We start from the raw sequence: 18453 nt of genomic DNA on the forward strand, positions 1-18453 counted from the left end.
TCACAAATATAAGATAAGGAAAAGCTAGTTATGAACAGTTTTGTTAGGGGAAAAAAAAAAGTGGGAGCCATTTCTAATGGATCAGAAGCATAATACTGGACAATGGTGTTGCATATTCATGGCAGATGTGAACAAACAGGGGGCACTGAAAAAGAGGGCAACAAGAGCTATCAGAGCTGGAAAACTTGAGCCACAAAATAGGAAAAAGGGAAGAAAATAGTCTGTTCTGTTCTCCATACCACTGATGGGCAGTGATGGGCAGAACAAGTAGTAATGGGCTCAAATGCCAACCAGAAAGATCCAGGATAGATTTTTAGGAAAACTAGTCCATTGAGAATAACAATGAGGCACTAGAATATACTGTCAAGGGAAGCTATGGGTTTGCCATTACCAATGATCTACAAATTAGAAATGACAATATGACCCTACTTGAGGCACAAGGATAGCTTCTCCAGGTCTCTTCCAAGGCAGTTTTCCAAAACAGTAAAATCTCCCCTCTTAAGGGCATCCTACCTGTCACACATGTACATTTCCTCTGTATAAGCACAGTCTGCTGTACAATGGACAGAAATACAACATTTTTCGTTCTAAAAGAGTGGGTTCATGGATGTAGTAGTTCCAAATATGTGCAAACAATGCTTGCATCTTTGAAAGCAAAAACAGGGGGGAAACTCCATATCCCAAAACCACAAATTATAGAGAATAGAGACACATTGCAGTTTTGCTCTTTTAATAGAATTAAACCTATGCCCCATGCATTTTCCCCTTTCCAATATTGTGTTTTCTAGAAGGAATTGGTTCTAACTGCTAAGTGTGAACCTCCATTATGATCCAGTTTCTAGCCTTAAGATGGGAAAGTTTAATAGACTTTACCCCAGAATTTTCCCTGATGACCTGTGCTATGGAAGTCAACCTCCAGAGCAGAAGTGGGAGGAAGAATTACTATAGCACTAATCACATCATTAATACAGCCCTAATAAGCTGAGGTTCGCAACCTTTGGATGCTGATGAATTGGAGTCAGATAAACCTGCTCTGCCCAATGTTTTAATCAACTGCAATGTTTGCTGAAGGCCATGATAGCATAGCTTCTAAGTATCTATATATTTTGTTCATTTTACAAGTGAAAACACAAACTAAAAACTGAACAGACTGAACAGAGAAACTGTTAACTTCAATCCTTGGAATGTATCAAAGCCAAAAGAGTTTGTAGACAAAGATAAGGAAGCTTTCCTGGAGCATTTTATTTCATTAAAATTGTTATTTCCAAGCATCAAGGAGATACAATACCATTCCTTCTTAAGCCTCCTCTCCCCAAAAATTTCATGGTAGATGTCAAATTAAATTAATTTGGTTGAGGGTTAGCACACTTGTTCTGTATTGTGGCATCCATACCGAGTACATCGCAAGCAAGCAATACCATGGCAGCTCAAAAATAATGTGACATAAGAATAGAAAGGAAGGGAAAAATTGGAAAATGAGTAACAGGGAAGGCAGGACACATGGAGTCAAACCTCCAGACAGAGATTCTGGAATTAATCACACTCCAGTATTCACCCATCACCAAAACTGCTCTCTGAAGAGCCAGAAAGTCCTAAGTTAAAAGAGTTGCTGCTCAACATTTTCCTTATGTATCAGACTAGAACATGCTCTGTCACAAATGCACAAATATTCTCATACTAGTTTTTCCTCCCACCACTGGTCTCGGCAGCAAGCTGCCTTCTGAAAATCATATCATTAGGCAACGAGTTTTTTGCTTTATGTTTTGCTGATGACAATCGAATTCTCTCTGGTTATTCTCTATTTTGGTTTAGAACAGAAGACAATTGGATTTTTGTATATAGTCAAAATAATAATTAAAAAAACCCCTCATTCAAATTATTTCAATAGAGGAGTGGTTATAACACACCTTTGGTCCCAAAAAACTTTTCACTCACATTAACTCTCAACTTCAGTGACTGTTATGTATTACTGGCGATAAGAGTTTTGCTCCAGCAAACAACTACAAAAAGACCTCCAAACCCCTCATCCAACAGGCTATGTTTTTATATTGCAAGGTTTCTTTCTCAATTATCCCTAGTGCCACAAAGTAATCTGGAAATCAGCCTTTGATCCAGATGTGTTAGAAATAACAAAGATGATGTGATAATAGAGTGGTTTATAACCAGTCAATAAATGACCAGGAAACTATTTCTCCTAGTCATTATCCAGAGTAAATTTGCCATTTAACTGCTACCAGTATTGTAAGGAAACAAAAATGTAACACTAGAAAGAGTCCAGCTCTTTCCCACAGGTATATAAATCTGGCACTATTGAAAATGGCAAAAAAAAAAAATTACCTATTGAGCTAAACAAGTATAAACCTAAATACACACAAACAAAAGGAACAAGTCTAGAGATGCCTTTTTAAAGAAGAGGGATACTCTAAAATGTTGAGTAATTCTAAAACTTAGCCATACAGCTCTTCCAGAATATTTTTTATTAAGCATGTCTGCTTAAAGAACTAGAGCTTTTCTTTTAAATCCCTGTCTCCTATTTAAATCTATTTTTGGACTTACACACTGTTAATTGAAATTCTTAACACTGACAATATAATGGAGGTCTTCTGTGAGCTTCCCTCTGAGGCCAAGGAATGGATGTCTTTAAGGTCAGTTCATTTACTGGATTCTGATCATAGGACAGAGGTAACCTCAGTTCCTCAACCATCCTTTGTCTGGTGAAAAACAGCACCGAGTTGGAAAAATGTTACACATTCACAGTGGGATAACAGGAAAGAAGCCAGCATGCAAATTTCCCCACATTTACTCCTCCTAAAATCCCCGGCTGCATTTAGGGTCAGAAGGAGGAAGCAAACTAAAGGCGTCAAGCAATGTAGCTCTAACTCCCAAGCACCCAAGGAGAATTTTGCTTGGCTGAGCACACTCTCTCCAGGTCTCACAGCAATATTAAGCTGATCAAACAGCATAAGCAGTCTAACTATTCAACTTGTTTTGTATTCGGTGTACACTCTCCTAATTGTTTCCAATTACTGCACCTTTTTTTTTTGTTGAAACAGATAGACCTTGTCTGTTCTTGGAACCTATTAACATTGCTGCTTCAGTCGCTGGAAGGGTAGTGGCTACATTTCTGTGCGTGTATCTGTGGATGCAAGACCTGATTGCATTGAAAATATGCTCAACTTGCCTGAAACTTGCAGTTTCGCTCTCCTCAATGAACAAACCTAGCTCACTCTCCCAAGCAACTAAGAATCACCTTCTCTCATTTTCCAACAGCATCACAGAGCTTTTCTCAAAAGAAGGTGGTAGATGTTTTGAGTTTGTTAATCAAGTCTTTTATGTCTAGCCAGATATTTTAATGTGCTCATGACAGTGGCATCTAAGTGCATTTTCCAGATGTTAGTTATTTACACATTCATCATTCTCTTAAAAATGTCATTCCTAATCTGCGTGTTAAAACATTCCTATGGAATAAGGGAAGTAACTTAAACACAGTATCAAAAGAGTATTGGTTCAGTCTTCAAACTACTATCTATAAACTCACTCAACATCACATTTAGAGATGTGATATTACACTTACGTTTATAGCTTATTTATATCCTATTTATATGTGGTATAACTTCTCTCAGTTATATATACATAAAAAAATTCAGCAGAGCAAGTTTGTTTATACAGTTAGAAGATAATCTGGTTGATGTTAAAGCAGGTGTTAGAGAGACCTGGTTATAAAAAGTCTCCCTCTTATTATTTATCATTTTCTGTTGGATAAAATCAGTCATATTCCAGTCATGGTCTACTTGGGATTTCTGGAAAAACCTTTCCTTCCACATATGAATTTGATTCACTCAAATACATCCTTATAAACAACACAAATTTGCTAAGCAAAAGAGGCTTGCACAATTCTGACAACAAATAATGGGTTTATTTTTTCTACACTTAAATTTTAACAATGTATTATCTCCTTGAAAAAACTGTATTTCAACTGACAAACAGCATTGCCTCATAGGCAAATTTTAATATATTTGCATAAACAAGAGACCACCAATAATAGATAAGCCTTCAGGAGAGAATGAAATTACTTTACGGAGTACTTTAAGAACCCCTATGAGGAAAAGTATCACTTACATGAAGATTACTAGAAACTTAAATACACACTTGATTTTGTGCATATGTACATTTATCAAAATCTTTCCTCTGCTGTGAAAAGAGGAATCTACTGAATTCTTTTCTGACAGATTTCCAAAGCATTTCCGAGGGCTAATGTAACACAACACAATTAATTTATGTACGGAAAAAAAGCGTAATTTCAGAAATTTAAAACTGTTGGCCATCTTCAAAGCAGGAGGACAGCAGTTCAAGTAGACTGTTTTAATGCTGTTAGTTGTGAATACTGCAGATTTCTGTAAGACATTAGCCTAGAAATACTTGTGTACAAGTAACTGAAATCCATTTTTCCCAAGACTGGGAATCACATTCAGAGGACTGGCTTATAACTAGAGTCAGGCAACTGAATTTGACTTTTGATTAATACTACTCACTGTTAGTACCAAACACTTAGATGTACTATTTTGTTCCACTTTCTCCAATTAGTACATTTTAAGAAATAAAGTTACCTTTTATTAGTGGCTTCTGGTGAGCACTTCAGGTACATACCTTCCTATGAAAAGCTGTAGTCTTTAGCAAAGCGTACTGCTTGCTAAGAGATCTGGATGTAATAATGAAGAATTGTGAACAGGGAATAGTGCCTTGTTTTCCCGTCTAAAACTGATGCTTCTATACAACTCATCAGGATTGATTTATGGTGATTTAAAACAAAAGTTAAAAGGTTTTAAAAATTAATTTCAAGACATTTAGAATAATAATGAAAAAAGAATGCCACACCAATATTCCTGGTTTAACATGCCTTGAATTATTAAGTACAGGGACTAAACTCACTGTACAGAAGACATAAAAAAATGCTACCTGTAAACCACAAGACTTTTGGCTGCTCCTGCACTGTCAGACACACCAGGTAGCTTTCATATACACATACTACAGCAAGGCTGAAAAACAGATTACAATGACAGAGTAGTACAAATCACGATACAGCAGCAGTGGTCAGAGCAGTAATAAACGTGCAATTGTTTTCACTGTAACTTTGATAGCCAAGAGAGTACAGGTTTGGAAGGAAAAGGGGGAAAATCTCTATTATCTGGCTGAAGACTGCCTCAGCTTGCTTATCAAGGAAATGTTACTTCTTTGCCTTGCTTTGCTCAGTGTGGTACCTCAATATACTATTACACCTTCACTAAAAAAAAACAAACCAACAACACAACCCAAAAAAACCCAAAACCAAACAACAAAAAAACCCCTACAATGAAGCCAGAATGCCTTCTTAGACTATTAGTATCAAGGGAGATCGTTCCTAATTCCCACGCTTTATAATGTAAATTCAGTATCCTCTCATTTAATACTGAGAATTACATACTGACAAACAAGCAACCAGTGCTCTGAAGCCTAAGTGCCATCTAGTAGGCAGGGAGCTCTGTGCCTCTCAGTAACGCAGCATGTACCAATATACCACGCAATCCGTTCTTTACTATTGACGTGGTTTAACCCTGGCCAGCAACCAAGCACCAGGCAGCCACTCGCTCACTCCCCCTCACCCAGAGGGATGGGGAGGAGGATTGGAAAGGAATGTAAAACTCAAGGGCTGAGATAAGAACAATTTAATAGGTAAAGCAAAAGCCATGCACACAAGCGAAGCAAAACAAGGAATTCATTCACCACTCCCCATGGGCAGGCAGGTGTTTGCCCATCCCCAGGGAAGCCGGGCTCCATCACGCCTAACGGTTACTCAGGAAGACAAACGCTGTGATGCCAGATGTCCCCCCCCTTCCTTCTTCTTCCCCCAGTTCATATACGCAGCATGACTTCCCGTGGTATGGAATACCCCTTTGGCTAGTTTGGGTCACCTGTCCCGGCCGTATCCCCTCCCCATTCCCCGTGCCCCTCCAGCCCTCTTGCTGGCAGGACCCAAGGAACTTAAAAGTCCTTGACTTAGTATAAATATTACCCCACAACAACCAAAACCATCATTGTTCTCACACCAAACCCAAACCACAGCACTACACCAGCTACTAAGAAGAATATTAGCTCTATCCCAGCTGAAACCAGGACGCTAAGAAGATGCTGCTCTTTCTCTACCTGTGGTACATATCCTAGTTCAGAGGATGCTCAGGCCGGTGCTGCAGGAGGCTTTCTGAAAAATAGATGCTCAGACACTCAATCTGACTGCAATCTTCAACCCCTTGACATGAAGAATGAATATGTAAGACACTGTAAGCCCTTAAACAAAGGTTATATATTTTAATAGTTACAATGTGCAGAAAAGTATAAGCCAAATTGTTTTTACACACTGGCATGATAGAAATTTACACATTTTTTTTTTTAACAAATTAATTCTAAGTTTTGATTTCAACTCTTTCATTTAATTTTGCAAGTTCTAAATTTTAGGTTTTACAGAAAACCTGAAAAAAGATGAAAACTTTTCATTTACTAAATTTTTTCAGTTCAGCACAGTATTATGGAAAAAATATCAGAATGATGATATTGATCAGAATTTTTCACGTGCTCCTTTTGCAAAGCAGAGGCAAGATTGAAACAATCTTACAAAGACGTCAAAAGTAAACAGCCCTTTTTTAAGGGAAAACTTCCCTATGCATTGTCTCATAAGCAAATTCACAACTTATGAGCAAGCCTCTCTTTTAGACCAACAGCTGTGGAATCGGTGTATCCCAGTGCGATCTGGATGATTTGGGCTTCAGCTTGTTTGCTAGCTATTAGAATAAAAATCTACTCATCATTAAAAGTTCAGGCATGCCTCTTTCTCAACAGGTATAGTATAACTCACAAAACAAGCTGACGTGTCGCACCTTAGATGTATTTCCATCCCTAGCTGGTGTCCTTTTGAACCAGTCAGGGAAACTGTATCCCCTGCTGCAGACTTGGCTCTGCCTCCCACAGCAACACCTTCATGGCTGGAGCAGAACGGGCTACAATGAGACCAAAGCTACAATGGGACCAAGATGATGCTGCAAACGCAGGGCAGTAAGTACACAGATCAGGGTAGACCAGTAACATGCAGAGTTCAGCTCCAAAACGAGTTTTGCTTCCCAAGCCTACTGGTTACTGACAGCTCCTGCTGTGAGAAGGACAAGAGAACAAAGAGCTAATTGGAAAGAGGATCAGAAGTCCTAGAGGGTCAGGCTTTTTGCTCTGCTCCCCACTAGAAGCACGAGGGGTGCGGGCCAATGATTCTATTTCGGGTAATACCAGCTTCCCTCCTCTTAGTAGTAACAGCCTTGCCTCAGCTCAGCTCCCACTACAGAGAGGAGATGAAGCAAGCCGGTTTTTTTTCTGGGGCCCTGGACTACACAAAGCTAGAAGCCCCCCTAAGCTGTCTTGCCCCCCTAAGCTGTCTTGCGCCCCCCCTAAGCTGTCTTGCCCCCCCTAAGCTGTCTTGCCCCCCCTAAGCTGTCTTGCCCCCCCTAAGCTGTCTTGCCACCCTGATGCCCCAGATACTGCCTCAACACCTGACGTGCCTAAAGCAAGGCTTGGGTCAGGGCCACAGGGAAGCGCCAGAGTTCAGATTTCAGCAGCCACAGGCTCGAAGAGGAAACAAAAGGATTACATCTGTAAGGATTACATCCCAAGTGAGCTACAGCCTCCACAAACTTCTAATCCTGGAACTGGAGGAGAGCCTAATGTGAGCTAGTGTGCACCCTTCATCCCAGCTAGGGTATAATTACATCATTCTGCTTGACAATGTGACATAGAGGGGGCAATAAAATAGCCATTTCACAGTGAGGCCAGTATGACACGGCTACTATGGATGGTTAGGCTACTTAATTTTTGTTTCAGAACTCATCTGAATTCATTAAGCATTTCCTACTGTATTCAGCCTTGCTACAGATAACAGCTTATAAAAGTTATAAGAAATAAACACTTTAGGCATGGGCAATTTATTTCTTCCTTCAACCTATCTTTTGTGAAATTGCATGCTATAGACCAATAACTACAATATCCAATTTATAAAAAGCCTGAAAATCAAAGACTTCAAACTGTTGCAGAATATCAGAGAGTTGTAAATATGTTGAAGGAAGAATAAAAACAAACAAATAAAAAGAAAATGCTTAAAGCACTAAAGGTGCCCCAAACATTGAAAATTAACACTATACACTGTGTATTTTTCAGGAATACTTTCAAGAAAGCCACATAACAATTTCTGTCCTTTTTAAATTTGAAAAATAATTAACCATGGGGTAGGATTTTTAAAGATGACAAGGCGGCAAACATTTCCTGAATTCTTACAAAGTGAGAAGGTAAATATGTGAAGACTTGACTGAACAGAATAGAATCCTGAATCCCTCAACTTTGAGCGTATTGTTTGCTGTCCTTTAAAAACAGGCTAACCCAGTGTGCAGTTCATTAGTATTCTAATTGCCAAGTAGTGCTCAGTGGTTGTCTCAGGCTGTCTGATTGAAAATTAAACAAAATTAATTTTTTTCCATTGCCAGATGCACTGAAGTCTTTTTTTTTTTTTAATTAAACTTCCTTCCCAACACTTAAGATCACATGCCATCATAGCAGAGGAGTAGCTGACCACACTTTATAAGAGTAGGTCATGAAAGAGTATTTGATTCTGAATTACAGGGCAAAGATTTTTATTTTTACAATGCATGGTTGTTCTTCCGTTCATTTCAGCTGATCTTTGTGTTCTTTTGTGTTCTCCAAGGGTGAAAGAAAAACCGATGGGACTGTGATCACAGAGCACGGTAAACAGCTCCATGACCTACAACCATCTATGGAGCACACGAGACAGCTTGTGCTTTGGTAAGGATGTACTTGCGGACACAATCTTGGCTGCTGAACTGACTCAGACATTTGAAAGTAACATCTGGGCAGTAACCATCTAACTACTGTGTTCCAATTATACATTCATCTAACATAAAACTGTACCAACAGGTGTTTCCCTGAATCATGATGTTATTAATAACAACACTGAAAAGGATAACCTAAAACCTGAACAGAATCTCAAGAACGTGGGGTACATTTTCAGGTGCATCCACAGACATCCTCTGTTCAATTTACCTGAGTAAATAACTTAAACCACCTTATGTCTTTCTTTCCTGTTATTACAACAGGGATCCTTCTTTCCCTCCACTACAGTTAGATATTATGCAAACGAACTTAACTGAGTTATGTGTACAGACAGTGCAGTTGTAGAGGACAAAACATTCTATATTCAGAATATTGAGATTAACAAGACCCACAGCATTCCCAAGATATAAGAGCAATACATAGTTATTTTAAGCTACGGCCAACTAGAATAACATGCCAATCAGTTTGATCAAGGACAAGAGAGGAATCATGTTAGATTTAGGGTTTACTGAAGATGAGACCATGCCCTCCTGTTTTATTCATGTTAAGTATGCTGTCAGTGACACTAACCATGGCATTTATAAAACCATTTTAAAGACAGCAGCAAAAGGGAAAGTAATGAACATCCTAAAAAGCTGTAGTGAACATGCTAAGGTGGAGTTAACAAATGCATCGGACACTTCAGGAAAAAACGCAGGGAACGAACCTATGCCAGTCTGTGGCAAGCCAGAACTACTTTTCCCTTTGTTACCAGGCTCTCTTATGCTGGGAGCAACGTACAAAGTCAAATACAAAAAATGTGATCAAATTACTTCTTTTTACATTTTGGAATTGTAATGGTTAAAAATGATGGGTGGCAACAAATCAGAGCTAAAGAATCACAGAAATTTTTTAATACAAATCAATTTATGCTCTCCTCCAAGAATTTCTGAGAGTTGTCAAGTACTGCTATGAAATTCAACCTTCTTGAAATATTTCCACATGGCTTCTGCCCTCCCTTAAGCAGTTGCAGGTACACAGCCAGAGACACTAGAGTTGGGTTCACTATCATTTTTGGGGTAACTCAGCTGAGTTCTTCTTGCTCCATGGAAATGTTGGTCTCATGCACCAGAATATGCATTAAAAAAAAAATCAAAGACAAAGACTAGGAAATTAAATTAAACCCCAGATTTGGTCCCTTGCAACAATCTGCAGTGGCGGCCTGGAGCAGATGAAGGGGAAGGCAAGAGAAAGAATTAAAAGGAACAGCAACTCATTCAAAGTCATTACATCAATATAAACTTACACCAGATGGGGCCATGAATCTGGATTAGGACGTATTTTCTTAAAATCAATTTATTGTCATTTTAAAGTTGATCTGAAAATTGTCAGACCTTTTATATTTTATATTTGTCAGAATCCTTCCTGTTTGAACACAGAAAGTGCTCAATGCCCAAAAGCTTCAACTATAGCCCATACAATTTAGAAAAAACCCAGGATAACATGATATAATGTGGTAATAAAAGTTTCTCCCACACTAGACTAGAAAAGAGTAACACTAATAATGCTGCTGCTCCTCAGTATAAAAAGCTTCTTCCCTCTTCCCCCACTCTCATCTCAAGTGTGAACAACCTTGGTTGAGCTGGAACCTCATGACTCTGCACCAAATGCTGTAGAAGTTTCTGCTTTATACTAAAATAAAGTAATTAAACAAAATCTTAAACCAAGTTCAGATATTTTATCTTTTTATTTTTTAAACTGAAGTCAACAAAGAAATGGAATGCTGATTAAGTATTTTACTGTGTCCAGTTCTGGGCTCCCCAGTTCAACAGAGACAGAGAAATGCTGGAGAGGGCCCAGTGGAGGGCTACAAAGACGATGACGGGACTGGAGCATCTCCCTTGTGAGGGAAGGCTGAGAGAGCTGGGCCTGTTTAGCCTGGGGAAGGGAAGACTGAGAAGGAACCTTACTAATGCCTGCAGATGTCTCAAGGGTGTTTGCCAAGAGGATGGGGCCGGGCTCTTTTCAGTGGTGCCCAGCGACAGGAGAAGCGGCAACAGCCACAAACTGCAACACAGGAGGTTCCTTCTGAGTACAAGGAAGAACTTCTTTCCTTTGAGGGTGCCAGAGCCCTGGCACAGGCTGCCCAGAAACGCTGTGGAGTCTCCTTCTCTGGAGATACTCAAAACCTGCCTGGATGTGATCCTGTGCAACCTGCTGTGGGTGACCCTGCTTTAGCAGGGGGTTGGACTAGATAGTCTCCAGCGGTACCTTCAAAACCTGATCATTCTGTGATTCTGCAAAAGATTACCTTTTGGTGTATAGGATATTTAAGAATAATTTTCTAAATTTTGGTGAGACACAACATTAACATTTTTTAAATGAAACATAGATAAGTACAGGAAAAGATTAAGCACTCTCTTTCTTGCTATTAATATTTTGTTAGGTACTTTTTTATCTTTAAGCAGAAAGTGTTAATGATGATACTCCAAAGACTTACACACAAATCTACCTAGATTCATGGATCCATTGACTCACAAGCGCAAACCTCAGCTCGTACACCTTGGTAGAAGAGACATAAATATTTTACAAATACTGAAACTAAACTAACAACTACCACAGCCACAGCAATGGTTTCGTCATCATCAATGAGCTTTGTATCAGGCTCTCCTTCCGCTGGTTGTACTTATATTGTGATGGTAGTTTTCATACATACCCCAGAAAAGGTTATATAGTTTTCACTATCCAAATACAGACATACACACACATTTAGTAAGTCTCTCAAAAATCATTATTTGAAGTATGGAGAAAAGCATAGCTCTAAGTAACAAAACAGTTATTTACAGAGGTCAGATCGCACTCCTAGGAAAGGCAGAAAATCGCTGCACTACATCATATCAAAGACTTCTAACATCTAATCCATACGCTACCTCCATGCAGGCCAGCAGAAATGCTTCAAGACTATGAAAGGACATGGCCAGGTCAGCAGTATCACCTCTTCAGTTCCCATCAATCCAGAGCAAAGACCAAGGAGGTAAAAGTTGTGTGGGGACTATGACAGCCACCCTGGAACCTACTGTCCATGAACATGCCTTTTTAAATTCCTTTCTTCCTTTAGTTTCACTACATCAGTGCCAATTTCCACCATGAAAATTATCTGCTATGACAAAAAGGGTGTGGGTTTTATTTTGTTTTGAACTTGCTACCTTGTATTTTCACTGGACGCATTTTGAGAAAGAAAGGTAGGTTCCTCACTGCTCATTTTCCTCCTCAGCATTTATTTCTCTTCAAATAATTCCGTTTTATGAGCTGTATCTCATAGTTCCAGAAATAGTTAATATACATGCAGGGATATTGCTAAGACTGAAAGAGGTTTTTGTACGTGCGCAGAGAGGATTGAAGTTTGTCTTACCTGTTCTATTTACCCACCCTCTCCCAAACTCTTCAAATCAAATTACTCTAAAAAATTACAATAATTTCGAAACAAGGGTTTACAAACACAACCAACCTGCAACCTAAATTACAATTTTTAGCAATTAATGAAAGCTAAGTTAAATGCTTTGCCTCTTGTTGAGGTGTGGGTGCCTTAGGCAGGCAGTGGTAGGAATAGAAACCACGAAGCAGCTGTGTTCTTCAGAAGTGACCGGTACCCGTGGACACTTGCGGAGCAGGTGATTACAAAGCCTATGGGTAAAGTGCCCACATATTTTTAAAGACTGCCACCTAAGACCCTTCGGTAGAGTTTATATAGGTGATATATCAGGCTGAAAGTTGATACATTATTCAAAGGTAATTGAAAGGGGCTCATTACAGAACTATAAACAGCCATGCACACAGGATATTTAGTGGCAGTTAATGCTTGTCCTCTTACAAAATGCCTTAGGTACAAATAGCTGTACTAAGGTAAACGGCTTGGCATTCGGAGTTAAACTTAGCTCTGTGAGCTTTCGTGTCTAAACGTAAAGTATCTACTTTGACCAAAGTTCTGCAGGTTTTAAACTAAAAGCATTATTTTCTGCAATGAAATAGTCTTGGCACCTTAAAAAAAAAAAAAAGTAATTCAGCTGCTTTAGACTTCCCAATGTCACCTACTATGCTTAAACATTCTAGAATCAACAGCTGAACAATTCAAAACAGCAGAATTCAGCCACACTAAAACTTAAACTTCACCCACCTGTGACTTCATTCCCCAGGCAGTGACTTTGCAAATTCTTTTTCAGGAGGTGAACTAAAGCAAACGGTGCTGGATTTGTAGTAAAGGGCACCTCTCTAGCATTACCATTTTTCACCAGCAACACCTACAGCTTCCCATTCCACCTATAAAGGAAACTGCCTACACTGCGGAGGAAGAACCAAGAAATATTGGCCTGCCCTGACATTAAATCATTATGGTTATGACAGGCATTCCTACACATGATGCATGTGCAGCTGCAAATAAGGTCACTCTGTTGTTCTCCTTGGCAGTTAACACTACGTGCTGAACATCTTGACTTCCATTTTAAATTTACACTAGCTTCACTCCCTTAAAAAAATTAGATGAAAAATTTCCAAAGTAATTAGATTTCTATGTCTTATTAGTGAAGACTTAATTCACTACAATATATTTCACCTTTCTGTGAGCTACTTTAGCAATGACTTTCACATATTCAGAGCTCTCCATACCACCGAGCTCCAAACTGATTTACAAACTTTGGATATTATTATGTACTGTGACAGTAAATAAGAGTCCTTGGATTCAGAGGTATGTTAGATCCAGACTTCCCTTTAAACACCCACATTTTCAGATAAAAATGAGAGCTGCTGGGCTCACCACAGTCACAGTGTATGCACAAACCAGGTCAACATCACGCGCGCGGTCAGTCCTATGCTTTTAACAGCACACCACAGGCTTCATCAACAGCCTGGCACAGACATTGCCCACGTGCTTCCTAATCATTACAATTACTGTGAAAGCACAGAAAACCTGGCAGTGTATACACACGCATTGCTGTCATCAGTTAGAGCAAATCAGTATGGCACTGATAAAACTCAATGGCAACAAGCTTTTTTAAAACAGAGAGGGACTTGGGTCTTGTAGAACCTGCCTCTGCCAATTACATGAATTCATTTTAGCAAGCAGTGCTGTACTTTCTAAAAGAATCTCATTAGGTATAGCTTAGCATTAGCTTGGCTACATTTGGAAAATTAGGATTCAATTCACTTGCCTATTTGCAGTAGTATAGCCTAGCAAGGACAGGGTTCACTAAGAACTACCGTTGAAGACAGTTTAGTGAGAATGTGCTGATAAAAAATTATTATTTAAATAATCTCACTACAAGACAGCATTCTCTCATCATGGATGCTGGCCAAGTGCTTCCAATATTTTGTGAGTTAGTGCAGCCAGAGGCAAAAACAAACCCAACAGTTACCAGGAGGATTTGTGGGGCTTCCCCTGGTAGCTTCCTATCCAAGTTTGATGCATGCTTTGTGAGATCTGATACTACATGTGGCAGGGCTGCTGCTAAGAGGGTCACCATGGGATTATTATAATGTTCACTGAAATGGAAGCAATTTATTACATACTGCAGTAGCATCGCTTTCATTCAAATTATAAGAGGTTGCAACTACCCTTTTAAATCTGCTTTGCTGTTCCCTCTGGTACCAGCTTACCTTTAAGCTTCTTGGAAAGATGCTGCCCTGCGAAGCAGGCTTTGGAGGTTATACTAAGAACAGAGCATTCAGCGAGTACCCTGTTGACCTCCCAGAGCATGCAGGGTTAGAAACATACATCTGCATGTGTAAATTGGATTTCCCCAATGACCTAAGAATGGGATGCATCTGCAGAACAAGTTTTGCACTTACTTGAATATTATCATAAAACATTTACATGACTTAATTAGATTATGCAAATGCTTTACTCCAATTTGAAGCTTTGAAAATCATAATGTCATGCTCTAAATTATGCAAGTACTGAAAATGCTTTTCACAGCAGTAGAAGCAAAACCACAAGTGAGACAGTCTTGCCACATCACATGTCCTTTTGCTGTTCTCTACTCAAAGACCACACAGAACGCATTACTGTAATCCTGACTTTTTCTATTAACATTTTCTGCACAGAATGTAGTTATTTTGTGCCCTGATTTTGTGCTAAGCCCCAAATCCAAATTTGATTTGGAAAATGTTCTGTGGTTTATATCCATCATCCTGACTAAGCAGCAAATTTTGCACAATGTCCTCCCCACCCTTCTCTGACACAGCATGCACTTCACGCCGAGGGGACCTCAGCAAGGAGATTCGGTAGGAGTTATTCACTGATGCGCCTTCCTAACTGCTGAGCAGTGAAAAAGGGAAGTAAATGAAGCCTTAGCAAATGTTTTTCACTTGAGTTAACTTACTTCTACTATACTCCAGGATAGAATAGTGCTGCCGCAATACTAAGCACATCACTAATAGATTCTGCACCCCACAGGATATTCTTTAAGCTATATAAAACAGGCATTTATATGATCTACAGAAATAAGTTACAGGAGGTAGGGATGGCACCAAACTATATTGAGACAAAAGGAACCACCACCAGAGACAAAAGAGCCATTGTGAATTCATTCCAGGAATTAACACATAGTTACAGAAAAGTCACCGAACTTGGGTAGCTAAATTTTAGCAGGACTTCATTATTCAGAATATCACTTATTTTTCAATACAAAGTGAGTGCACCAGGTGCTCAATATGTCTGAAACAGTTAAGTCTGATCTACCCCACCACACAGATTGGCATAATGGTCTCTAAAGCGTGTACCTTTTACATTAGGGTCACCAGTCCTTCTATGCTGTCAAAATGCCTCACCCACAAATCCTACCTTCCCCTATATTCTGACACAGCCCCCAAACTGAAGATCATGGACAGGATAAAAAATAAAATAAAATAAACTTTATGATAAATCCTAAAATGTTTGAGTTCCAAGGCAAGGGTACTTTGAGAATAACAGCTCAGTGAGAGATGTATTTCTTCCTGTGCAAGCGTAGGGCCGTTCTCCACCACGTGGTGAAAGGACCCATCCCATAGCTCTTCAGCCACAGGTGACCAGAGAATAGTTCATATGCAGGACAGGTTATGTCATATGATCGTCAGTATATCCATACTGATACAAACTATCTGGGGTAACAGACATCCCCAGTGGCAGCCCACATTGCTGACTCACCGTAATATAAACCTGCCCATTTTTATGTTGCACAGATTAGGACTCTTGGGAAAGCTGCTCTCTCAGCAACGCTTTGTCATCAATGGCACGCTGCCCAGCTACGGTGTCGACTTTTGAGAAAGCTGATGAGTTGTGAGCAAAGGCTGTATGAAAGTCTGTGGGGAAAAGCCACACACGATAAACATAAAATTGCAGACAGAGATAATACTGTTGCAGTAGAAAACATTAGCAGCTCAAGGATTCAAGAGGGAAAAGACACCAAAATGCAAAGGTATAAAATTCTAATGGGATAAACAGAGCTGGAAGATGGCAACTTTACAACTCTGTTCCAAGCAGCACAGAGGACAACCCTTCCGCAGTTTACTGACGCCTTCCTGGCCAGCAAAGTTCACTTCGGGTGTCTTACCAGACATGGAGAATACACTAGTGCTAGACCCAGTGGACTGTTAAATTTTTGCCTGTATCCTGCTTGCAGAGTCTCCCTTCACATTTCAAAAGATACCTGAAAGTGACTAACACAGCGACAGACGCAAGCCACTGGCTTTTCCCACATACCTCCCCTGCTTGCAGCTCTCAGATTACTATAAGTATCTTGTTCGTGACAACAGGAAGATACCTGTCTGCAACACCCTAGCTCTACTTGCTGGGCTTTCCCATTCTCTACCGACCTCAGCCAGCCATCACAACACTGTAACTGCTCACCTTCCTGTTTTACAGTGCCCTTTACATTCGGTACTCTTTCTAGGACAATCCACCCAGAATGTCAATCCTTTCTCAGCTATGTGGGAAAGTTACAGCAGACAAATGATAAACTTGTAGGGAAAAATTTATTTCTGAAGTTTTCATATAAAACTCTTCAGGGATGTGCGGGCACTCCCTTCACTGTAAGGACAGAACTGATGCTAACCACCACTCCAGGAAAAAAAATAAAATAAAATAAAATAAAAAAAAAAATAATCACAAAACCCAGAAGCAAACCATTCATAAAACTTGTCACCTGAAAATAATTTGCTACAAACAGGTGTAAAGAACAACGCTCTCCCTACTGAATGGTAAAGTGATATTCAAACACTAAATAATAAAAGTCTCATTATCCTTCCCAGCAGACATCCCACCATGCATAAACCAGAACTGACTCAGCCTCTGTTATGGGCAATACCAGAAGAGCTCACAATACTTACTCTCCAGTTCTGATGGGTCTTAAGTCAGCTCATGAGGCTGTCATACAGGCTTGGCAGCAAAAGTTCCACAATGTCTTTCCTGCAGTAGGAATCCTTGAGATGAAGTTCCCAATCCAAAACTGCACCCTCCTATGGTTATCAGAGAAAATAAACTGAGCACAGCTGACTGGAATTATTCTGATTCAATTATTTCATGAACACTTCAACTAACCACATTTATCAGCCTCCTAAACTCATAAATCACAGCAATCTCTGTTGGGAAATTCGAAATTGATGTGGCCCCGCCTGAATCAGAGAAGGCAGTAGGCATCTGACAGCCTTGAGGAGCAGCCTTGTGCGAGTTGATTGGAATTTCTAGCAGTATTAATCTTAATAACCTCAGGTAGCTTCCTCCCCGCAGCCTATGTCTTTCTGCACAAGCAGCGAGGGAGGGGAGCACTGCAACAATTACTCTCTCGTTCTTTCCAGCTGACTCTGTTTTCTGATGAATATGAACATGTCAGTCATGCTCAGCCTTCAGCCGGAGCTCTTCTCAGCCCTCAGCAATGACCAGTTCAAAACCTGTAGAATTTGAATTGTGATTTGAGCCTTGAGGTATAGGACACAGGAAGAGAAATCAGAATACCTCCCAATACAGCAGCACGAAAACTTAAAAAGCAAAAGCGCTTTTCCCGCTGTCTTACAGGAAGTGGCTGTGAACTACAACAGAAAATAGTACAGCATTTATTTGTCATTCAAACAATAGATTGAAGATATTCAAACAGTATTAACACTGAATACAGACGATTAAAACACAGATCAGAAATCCACATCCATCTAGGAAACTGAATCCAAGTAACTGTCACTTAGAACTGCCAGGATGGTCAGAACAGTTGTTGAAGCTCTCTGGCTTCACTTTGCAAAGGATTAAACAGCTCCCATTGTGATGAAGCTTTCATCCTAACAGACTTTCCAATAATAATATAAGTACCAGATCTCTCTCATTTTACCCAGACTGACTTACAGAAAAGAAGTACCAAAGTACCTATGGCTCCATCTACCTACTAGCTGTTATCAGCAGACATGTATGCACCCAAGCCTAACTCTTTTGTAGTTGCAAATAAATGTGTTACATAGCCACCCTCCTGACAATAAGGAAACAATCCTAATTTTAAGAAGATACTTACCTGTTTGTGCTGGTATATCATTATCCTGAGTAGC

Source organism: Falco cherrug, chromosome 6, assembly GCF_023634085.1.
Source record: "Falco cherrug isolate bFalChe1 chromosome 6, bFalChe1.pri, whole genome shotgun sequence".
Classification (NCBI taxonomy): Eukaryota; Metazoa; Chordata; class Aves; order Falconiformes; family Falconidae; genus Falco; species Falco cherrug.